Source organism: Tachypleus tridentatus, chromosome 7 (genome assembly GCF_004210375.1).
Source record: "Tachypleus tridentatus isolate NWPU-2018 chromosome 7, ASM421037v1, whole genome shotgun sequence".
In the NCBI taxonomy this organism is placed as follows: domain Eukaryota; kingdom Metazoa; phylum Arthropoda; class Merostomata; order Xiphosura; family Limulidae; genus Tachypleus; species Tachypleus tridentatus.
The window spans coordinates 80,226,481-80,237,114 of NC_134831.1; the positions used below are offsets into that span (position 1 = coordinate 80,226,481).

A 10,634-nucleotide genomic window follows, 5' to 3' on the forward strand; every position below is an offset into this window, starting at 1 on the left:
TCGCATAGAAGACATCAATTTACAGGCAGCATATGACCATTACTTTTGAGCTTCAAAACAAAAACTATTACACGTATCTTTTGAAATAATGCTGTTGTTGGGTTTAAAATTAGATAGGGTACAAAAACAGAAAAAGATCGACGAACACAGGACTTGATTTTGGCAAATACTACACCTCAGAGACAACTCTGTAGCATCAGTAAATTTCCCCACGGGATAAAAAATATATACATTAAACCGAGGTTACTGGTACACAGTGTATGTCATTTTGATTATTCTAAATTTACAGAGACATTATTAATTATGAAAAATCTTGGTTATAATAATTATCGAATTAACTAAAAAAAAAAATTACTTCATCCACGGGAACACAAACACCACAAAATGAGTAAAATTTTGTTTTTCTTTCAAACCTTTGATGATGATATGTTGTAGGTTTAGTTGAGATGATTGGTTAACATGGAGAGTAAACACATGATCTCCAACACTTTTAAAGGGACACAGAACACTATAAATGACAAATTACGTCATTTACGTAAACACTAATTGTTTTGTGATCAAATCAGCACGACAGTTACATGTGTTAGATATTTTAATATAATTTTAAAAAGTGATTCAAAAATGCTAAACACACAAACACGAGTTACATAACACACAGTTGGTTTCCTGTACATAAGTTTTAACATTAAACGTTTAAAATTACAAACAGAAGTATATAATATCAATCGTAAAACTAATCATCATACTTATAGTTCTAATGAGTGTAATATAATTCATAAAATAAAGAGACAAGAAATACTAGCCACATAATTTATGTATATATGTTTCTCTTTCAAATTTTGTTGCTTGTAATTAAGCACAAACCTACACAACGGCCTCGAAACTCAATTGCTAACAATAAAAGTCCACAGACATGCCACTGTTGGAGGGGGGAATGCTTTATTTTAAGCTTTGTGTTTATTTTAAATTTTATGCGTATGTCGCAGATAAATAGCATTTAGAGGCAAATACATAGTTGATAAGACAAGTGCTAAGTGCTACGGCAAATAGTAAGGCATGCCATTTATTTTGTATTTTACAGTTTGCCTAAGCATTTATTAAACGCCTGAATGCCTAAAAGCCGAATATTGATTTAGGCAAACAGTTTAAGGTTAAACTAAAGACTGTTTTAAATGTCATTATATTTTTTCCATGTCTACGATCTGGAAATCGTTTTAGTAAACTTAAGAGAATACACATTAGTCAAGAATTTTTTTACCATAAAGAACAGCAGACGTATATATATCAAAAAACGAAGTTCTGATGGACAAGTGATAATGAATACAGACATATTATCATGCACCTTAAATTACTGTTGTCTGTGATATATATACAAAAAGACATATATGAAACGTTAACAAACGTACAAGGAAAGCTCAAAATGTCCTTGTGGTTAAGACACTCGACTCGTAATCCGAGGGTAGCGGGTTCGAAATCCCGTCACACCAAACATGCTCGCCATTTCAGCCGTGAGGGCGTTATGATGTTACGGTCAAAGAGTAGCTCAAGAATTGGTAGTGGGTGGTGATAACTAGCTGTCTTCCCTCTGCTAAATAGGGACTGCTAGCGCAGATAGCTCTCGCGTAGTTTTGCGAGAAATTCAAAACAAACAAACATTTTTGTTTATATACTTCGAAGAAATATGTAACAGTAGGCGTTTCTTATTTTGTATTTGTTTAATCGTTTCTGGCTTTAAAATAAGTAATTTATTTGCAGCTACAAATGTATTTTAATAAGCATGACAACAGACAGACAAAGGGAGATAAGATTATATTTTCTCACAGTTTTTGTTTCAAACTCAATCTGTCTGTTAAGAATCACGTATTTCAGATACAAGGGCCTGTGATAAACTGAATCTTTGTCGCTTGAATCTATATTACAAGAGTACAAGGACGAATTTTAACCTGTTTGGTTACTCTGTGAAGTGGAACTAACGTAATTAACCAGAAAACGATGACGTAAATGTGTATATATATATATCTGTGATACTGTAACTGAAATGTGCTCAGAGTTTCACAAGAGCTAGTTGCATTAGTTGTCTCCAAGTTTCGACTGATAGAGAAGAATGAAGGCAACTTGTCAACAGCACGTGCAGCTAATGGAACAGAGAATTTAACCGCTGCTCTTATAACACACCAAAGACTCAAAATAGTGTAGTACTATTTTAAGGCAGCGGGACGCAAACACCAAGAATTTGACAGCTACTCTTATGACACTTAGCGACTCTTGGCCCAAATGTAGTTAGGCTTAGAGGACGTAAGTGTTCTATATTAAAAAAAAAATATATAGTATTAGATAATAAAGAAGGATGTAGTAAATTCGACTGTTGCTTGTAGCAGAAAACAAAAAACAACAACAACAAAACAGGTGTTGGTTGAATGATACAGAGAGCCTGTCTGCGCATGCCTTAGGGCCCCGCCAGTTATAAGAACAATCTGTAAACGTTTAACGGCCCGGAAACAGAAGCGAAGGCCCTCAAACCAGTTATTTATGTGTCTGTAACAAAGGCGTTTGTTTCTACTGGTCATCAGTTCGAGAAACAGTTGTAAATTATCACAGTTTCACTGATAAAATTACTGAAAAATTACAGAGTAAGCCTTCAAAAACTGATAATACTTTAACACTTTAATCAAGTGTCCATTCAAAACATAAAACTATAAGCAAATCTCAAGAGTGTAACAGACGTTTCTGAGGCATGTGACATTTGCAAGTTTTGTCCTTCACTTTTAAATTAAGAGTACTTAATACACAAAAGTTTGTAAATATTTATTATTTTTTATTCGTAATAAAAAATACTTTCATCGGTTTGTCACGTTAGTGAATTTTATATGATAATACATAATGCATTCAAAAGCTCATTAACATCTTTGGGCCAAATTTGATTGCAAATCGCAGTATATAGAATTTATGACCGTGATAAAATGTTCACCAATCACAAACTTCGAATAATAAGTGACAGTGAGAAAAATAAAGCAGGTATATCTAACACCTCTAAACCCTTCGATTTACTATTCCCCACCTCCTAGGCCCAGCCTGGTTAAGGCACTCGACTCGTAATCTGAGGGTCGCAGGTTCGAATCCCCGTCACATCAAACATGCTCGCCCTTTCAGCCGTGGGGGCGTTATATGTGACGGTCAATCCCACTATTCGTTGGTAAAAGAGTAGCCCAAGAGTTGACGGTGGGTGGTGATGACTAGTTGCCTTCCCTCTAGTCTTACATTGCTAAATTAGGGACGGCTAGCGCAGATAGCCCTCGAGTAGCTTTGTGCGAAATTCAAAACATACCAAACCAACAAATCACCTAAGCATGCGTAAAAGAATGCGTTGTTTTTCATTCTAGTCGAACAAATATCCAGTGTTTGAAGGAAGTGTACATGTTATCAGCTGTTATTGTATCAAATGTAATGTATTGTTCATGAAAACGACAATGATGAAACTGTCTAGAATAGAATGAACGTTTCTAAAGACGGCTGGTATGGGTATTAAACACTTTAATTAAAATAAACTACTTAACAGCATTTCGACCTTCTTAGGTCATCTTCAGGATAACAAAGGGGGTTAGCAACTGATTGTTGTTGCTGGATGCATATATTAGGGATAGAAGTGTGAACGAGTACTAGATTGTATGGGCGTTGCAGTTAGATTTTAGGCGATTAATTCGTATAGATATAAAGGTGCACCTTTATATTGGCTATTGGTTTAATTTTGGTTTGAATCCTTCTATAACTAGGGATTCTTTGATTTTGTGTTTCTTTGTATTTGTTTTTCTACTTAGAATAAACGTTTAAATAATGACTGTCAGTAGGTCTGAGATAACAATTTAGAAAGAAGAAAAAAGAAAAAAATTGTTTATTCAAAACTCTGTTGTTATGATTTTATTGAAATAACCAGATATTATACAAAGTAAAGAATTATAAGTGTTATCAACATCAAACTGAATTCACACTTCTGGGATTTTTCACTCCTCTGTATGGCTTTTCATGGCACAAAGAAATCTCTACCGATTTTTATCCGTGCTTCCACGGGCCAGACACCCAGGATTTGGGCTGTATGGCATACTTTAGTATATAATGTCACCCAGGAATGAGCTAAAACCTTAATTTTAGTGTTTTCAGGTTGAATCAAAATTCCACACAAAGTTTAACGAAAAAATTCGAAGATTTAGTGACGCTATCGCAAGTTTTTGACTCCCATCATACACAGTAGTAAACTTAGAATGAACGTGTATTATCGTGTTGTTGACAAACCTTCTCGGCCAAGATCAAGCATGGTTTGTTGTGTTCTTGGTTATTTATTCATGTTCTTTATTTTCAGAGTAGATACGAAGATCTTGACCTTGGTGTCAGTGGGATAATTCTCATCACCTTGTTCAATGGTACTTTATCTCTTGCAACGTAGCTTGTTTACGGTGATACTGTGCACATCATATTGTAGGTTCTAGCTGAAACCCAGACTTCAGCCGACGAAAGTGCCATCTAGTTGTTTTAAAAGCTTGTTCACCAATCTTCAGTCCTCCTTTCACTTCTTTGAATACCATCGTATAATATATTAGTGCAAGTATAACTTTTCTCTGATTACATTTTTCTGGTGGGGTTTGTTGCACATCGTTGGCAGATGAGAATAGTTTTGTTACGTCACATTTCTTACAAAAGTTTCTAATTACGTTCATAAGACCATGTGGATCTACCTGCAGTCACATGGTGCATAGAATCCTTAATACAGTCATGCAGAACGCAAACAATCGGTTGTTCATGTCATGAGCACTGAAACTTGATGTCTTCTGTCGAACTTCTTCATTGGAAAATTTGATGTCGCTGTGGATTTGATACCAAAGAACTGACTAACTGAATAAACATCGTTCCTGCACCATGTCGGAGAACTACAACAACACATTGATTTCAAACTTCAGCTCTTGGATGGTCTGCGTCGTTTCTTCGGTATCACAAAATCCAAGGAATCCTCAGAAGTATCGTTAGACATTTCGTCTCTAACTTTATATCGTAATCAATCCTTCCTTTTTTTGTCGTGTCTTTAATTTGCTCTGAAGCTGCTTTTCCCACCTGCTTTTCGTGCCATTTTGACCCCCGAGTCTAAATCTTTGCATCTACACTGACGTCCAGAACATTTCTTACAAGTACTGTACATGCGCACTATGCACTTACAATCCATTTTATTATCTTCCTATATTAACGTTGTTTTATCAACACAAGATCAGTACTTACTCACTGAATGTCGATATTTGTTTTGTTGTCAGCCGTGCATCCGGATTTCACAGAGAGTACGACAGTCAGGTTTTGGTAAAAGTATTAACCAATAAATAAACGATTCGGAATGAGTTGAAAAATTAGGTGCTGCAAATTCCTGGGTGCCTGGCCCGTGAAAGTACTGCTAATGCATACATTATGCATTGTTTTAGATATGTATTTACATATATTGTAAAACTATAGTAATGGCCAACAGAAGCAAAAATGTTTATTTCCCCGAAATACGCCGTAGGCCACCTAGAGAAATCACCTGTTTTAACCACTTCCACCAGTATACAGTAGTGTGTTGTCTGTAAGTCGGTCAGTAGCCATCACATAAGAGACGCTTAACGTTATATCTGGTATTGTCGTGATGCCAGTAAAACTTGCAAAAAGCATTATGCTGTAGACTGCAATATTAAAAGTAATAAAAAAGACCAAGCTTGCAAGCTACTGCAAACATTAAGTTACAACTTCAGTTATTTATTATCTGTTATTTTTAGTGTTTCTGACTGAAACAGAAAATACAATAGTGTAGTACAACGTCCGTTGGTGGCAGTTTAGCACTTGCTCAATGTAATACGAATTATCCATCCTAAGCTAAAAAATAGTCATGAGATGACTCGTACAAAACTTTATACAGAGAGCGCTACGGTGCAGAATTATCTGTAAAATCATGTGTCGTTGCATCTTCCAATTAAAATTCCTGTTGACAAATAAGATGTACAATTTATTTTTGCCTTACCACCAGGTGTACGCTAACCTAAGTCGTAAATTTCAAGACACTGATATACTGTGCCGTATTACAACTCCGTATTTGATAAGGAAAAAAAGTTATAAATACACATATTGATGTATTACTAACTCACGTGATGAAGCACTTAAAAATATCTTCTTCCCCCTTCATGAAATAGCCTACACAAGTACTATGTGTGCAACTGTCCATAGATTTAAAACATCATCAGTACAGCGAAAATAGCTGGTCAATAACATGCATTGCTAACCATTGGACCATATTTGTCGAATAATGGAATTTTGTTTCGAATTCCACGCAAAGCCACACGAGGGGTATCTGTGATAGTCTTTAACGTCTAGAGGGAAGGTAGGTAGTCATCGCTCTAGGGCTACTTTATTACCAACGAATAGTGGGATTGCTCGCACCGTTGTAACGACCGCACGGCTGAAACGCCGCACATGTTTGGTGGGACAGTGATCCGAACCCGCTACTCTCAGATTGCGAGTCAAGAGCCCTAACCTGGGTCTTAATGTGATTTAACTGTAATTCGTTTTACGTATACACGGTTTTGCGAATTTGAGACACAAAACAAAGGGCTTTCGGATACGCAGTCCTTCACGTTAACCAATAGTTTACGATTATTTCCTTTCAGGCACATTTTGCTGTTATATTAAGACATGAAATAGACAAAAAAGGCAAAGGAACGTTTTCAGAAACAATGAAAGATAAAATCTTTATTAGATTTTTCGGCTGAGCAGTTTCGATAGTCACTAACCATGATAATAGTAACTAGTTACTGAAACTAGTTGGCTTAAATATCTAGTAAATATTTTATCTTTCATTGTGCCAACGTTGGTTTTTGTTTTTTATTCTTAACAATAATTTGTAATTTTACTTGTAGAACATAGGTGGCAACCACTTACAGTTAAGTTTGTTTGTTTGTTTGTTTGGAATTTCGCACAAAACTACTCGAGGGCTATCTGTACTAGCCGTCCCTAATTTAGCAGTGTAAGACTAGAGGGAAGGCAGCTGGTCATCACCACCCACCGCCAACTCTCGGGCTACTCTTTTACCAACGAATAGTGGGATTGACCGTCACATTATACGCCCCCACGGCTGGGAGGGCGAGCATGTTTAGCGCGACGCGGGCGCGAACCCGCGACCCTCGGATTACGAGTCGCACGCCTTACGCGCTTGGCCATACCAAGCCCTTACAGTTAAGAAAGCGTGTGTGTGTACGTTTTCTTATAGCAAAGCCACATCAGGCTATCTGCTGAGTCTACCGAGGGGAATCGAAGTTAAGAATGTCGATTTTATGACGAATTTAGTAATCACCTACTATTATAAAAGCACGTAAAATTTAATTTCGCATTTCAGTGACGAAAAAATTGCAAAGACTGCCGTCATTTCTTATTTTGTAAGAAACGCTATGGGGGGCCACTTCTAGCGCAGGAATTTCCATTTTATTTAAATCGGAAACTTCTAATAAATAATTTAATATATTGGTCTTTTGTAGTAATAAAAGGGATATTAAGAAAACATTTCCTTACCTTGGTTAAATAAGATTTTGTTTGAAACTGATATACTAAAGTTAAAGATGGAGGTTATGAGTAGCCAAGCCAACAGAAATTTAAAGCTCAATTTTCCAACTGGAAAAATCAATTTCTGTATTATCGTTTGTTTTGAATTTCGAGGGCTATCTGCGCCAGCCGTCCCTAATTTAGCAATGTAAGACTAAAGGGAAGGCAACTCGTCATCACCACCCACCGCCAACTCTTGGGCTAATCTTTTACTAACGAAAAATAGGATTAATCGAACGTTATAACACCCCCATGGCTGAAAGGTCGAGCATGTTTGGTGTGATGGGGATTCGACCCCGCAACACTAAGCTTACAAGTTCGAATCGAGTACCTTAACCATCTGGCCATGTTGGGCCTGCTGTACTATGTATTTTAACAAGAAAAGAAGCGAGAAAATACTAGCCTACATCCAGTTATTTGAATAAGGAAAATATACTTTGAAAACACATCTACCCAGTTTCTTTGTTATTAAAATATTTTACAGAATATTATAATAAAGCGAAATATTAAGAGCAAAATAATAAATTAAAATTATTGAACTTTTATAAATACGTTGTATTTATGGCTACTTAAGTAATTTATCATAATGATTTCTCCTTTCAAACAAGTTGGTAAAGGAAAATATTTCATGATCAACAACAACCCCTCTAACATAATCATTTTCGCACGTGGTATGTGATATGAGCGCCCCCTAGCGTAACTTGTTTTGAAATCCAGCATCAAATTGTACTCACAACATCTTTTTATGCCGATCACGTGATGACCAGTTAAAGGTATCCAATGGACTTGTCAACCAGCGGACTATAAATTAAGCCTGGAGTGAAAATTAACGCTAACACGGGAACGTATGCGACTAATTTACAAAATCTTTGTTATGCAACAGTTCTGAGTTTTAAAAAATAAGTTGAATGGTCAAATGGTTACGTTAGGGTCTCAAGTAACAACATCTTCACCAGTGTTCACAATTAATTTGTGTCATTTATTTTGTTTTAATGTATTATTTGGGAAGGGGGCAGAAAAGTAAAACATATCAAACGTTATAAAATCTTTTTATTTCTAAAAGTTAATTGGCAATCAACTCTCAGGCTGTTATTTTCTACGTAAATTATACGAACGTCAAATTTTTATCTTTAGATAAAATATAATAAAACTGACTTTTACCAGAATGTGCAGGAACCAATTTCTTCATTAGGAGACCAGAAGCTGAGCAAACACAGTCCTGTTTAAAACTTAAATGAAGAAGTTCATTGTTTTTGTTCTTTTCGCAACACAGAAAAATATTATTAATAAACTGGGTCAGTTCCTTTTGACACCCTATAGTTAATATTGTTATTTTAGGCTTAGCACACACGCGCGATATGACGAAACTTTGCACGTGCGGTTTCAATGACTGGGGAAAAACGAAACACTCGTGTCCGACCACTGTGAGATCAGGTTCACATTTCGCGTCAGAGATGGATACGGAAGGGTCTTGCTACCCTACAGATGTTCCCTGCCCCGTGACGGATAGCTTCAACTAAGGGACAGCCTTGACTGACAATAGCGATGGCCAATTGGGGATTGCCGGGGCGTATCAAACTCACCTCCTTTGAGCAATCACTGTTCCTCAGTGCTAGGCTGAGTAATAAATCGATGTTAATAATCCTCACCGCCACCGCATGGTGATTTCAGTCAGAGTAGCTGCTCAGAGATGGCTTTATTGGAAGATAATCAATGTTCTGAAAGCTGCTAGTTTCTCATATTGGGTTCATCATGCCCAGATGATTCGTAATGATAGTTTATGTTTAATGGTGTTGTGCCTCTTATGAATTTACATCAAATGTTCAGAGAAAAGTTCGATTTTTTTTATATATATTCACTTCCAAGAGTATTAAATTCAGTTATTCAATAACTGGCTCTGTTGCTTGAGGACTGGTGCTAACTATTACTTCGGGAAGGTCGGGGGATAGGTATGGGCTCGAGAAACTAGGGGGTGGGTAGGTGGGGTGGAAGTAATGACGAGTAAACTAAGCCAACGCAACGCGGTTACAGAGACGTCACCTCAAGCGCGGACAACACCGTTCTTTTGACGAGAGCACGGTACGAAAGACATGCGGGACTTACCCATTTTCGAAAGGAAGGTAGTGACTAATTAGGCAAGTGACAGACGATCGAAGAAAAGACCACTCAACGTACCCAAGTTCGTACAGTTGCCAAAGGATAAGGAGGCTTATTTATTACATAAGTCATGAAACTTGTAGCTGATAGCCGTTTATTCTCACTGTACGCTCTTATTAAACCAAAGAAGTCATTATTAAACGAAGAGCTAATTTCTCGTGCAGATTTCGCTCTCAGATACTGATAATACATTTAATGTTGTTTTGTTGATTTTGAATTTCTCGCAAAGCTACACGAGGGCTATCTGTGCTAGCTCTCCATAATTTAGCAGTGTAAGACTAGAGGGAGGGCAGCTAGTCATCACCACCCACCGCCAACTCTTGGCCTACTCTTTTACCAACAAATAGTGGGATTGGCCGTAATATTTCAACGATCACATGGCTGAAAGGACGAGCATATTTGGTCTGAGAAGGATTCGAACTCGTGACCCTCGGACTGCGAGTCGAGTGCTTTACATACATTTAATGAAAATTAGTTTACGAAAACAAAAATGAGGATATTTATAATGAGTATCCGAGTGTAGATAGTTTTACAATCAGATATTTACTATAATATAAAATATTATTTATATATATTGATTAGTCTCTATATTTCTATTCAACGCGTTCATTCATGTATTACAAACAAATCCAGAATAAACTTCTTGTGAGGATTTGAAATAATTCGAATATGTAAAACGAATACATTATTCGAATGAACAATGATAATTGTGGATAAAACGAAGTCTGTTCGAATAAACAATTTTAACAATGTATCAGTTTTTCTATAACAAGTTATTGCCAATATCTCTGAAGTATTGCATATTAACTATAAAAAATGTGTTTGGAGAATTACTAGATGATATCTTGTTAAAAAGCTAATATATAAATCTCTCTCAT

The 10,634-nt window shown here is 36.4% G+C and overlaps 1 protein-coding gene across 7 annotated transcripts in view; it reads right to left on the reverse strand.

Annotated features, from left to right (window-relative positions):
- LOC143256056 (zinc finger MIZ domain-containing protein 1-like) overlaps positions 1-10,209 on the reverse strand; it is a 181,290-nt gene extending 171,081 nt beyond the window's left edge. For 4 of the 7 annotated variants that reach the window (XM_076512721.1, XM_076512710.1, XM_076512711.1 and 1 more), the window contains exon 1: positions 8,761-10,207. The gene's annotated coding sequence lies outside the window, so the exon portion shown is untranslated. Of the gene's footprint in view, positions 1-8,754 lie in introns of all 7 variants that reach the window. The other 3 variants (XM_076512717.1, XM_076512713.1, XM_076512720.1) reach the window with 2 other exon arrangements.
- Between the last annotated feature and the right edge of the window lie 425 nt (positions 10,210-10,634).